Source organism: Medicago truncatula, chromosome 4, assembly GCF_003473485.1.
Source record: "Medicago truncatula cultivar Jemalong A17 chromosome 4, MtrunA17r5.0-ANR, whole genome shotgun sequence".
NCBI classification, from domain to species: Eukaryota; Viridiplantae; Streptophyta; class Magnoliopsida; order Fabales; family Fabaceae; genus Medicago; species Medicago truncatula.
This window is the reverse complement of record NC_053045.1, coordinates 31,028,047-31,028,275: the sequence shown is the minus strand read 5'-3', so window position 1 is coordinate 31,028,275 and position 229 is coordinate 31,028,047.

Below are 229 nucleotides of genomic sequence, written 5' to 3'. Positions count from 1 at the left end.
CCACCAATGTCGTGTTTGATAGTATTTATCGTTAAATCTATAGTACATTGTATATTTGGTCTTGTATGTTTATTTTATGTTTTAAGCTGGTCTTTTGTTGCTAAAAAAATGGTGGTATTTTACATTTAAAAAGTTTCAAACTGGCTTCTTATGTTACCGTTGTCGGGATAAAGTTTGACCGTTTTGTCAAATTTAAAATTAATTTTGTCGAAAACACACATGTGGCTAA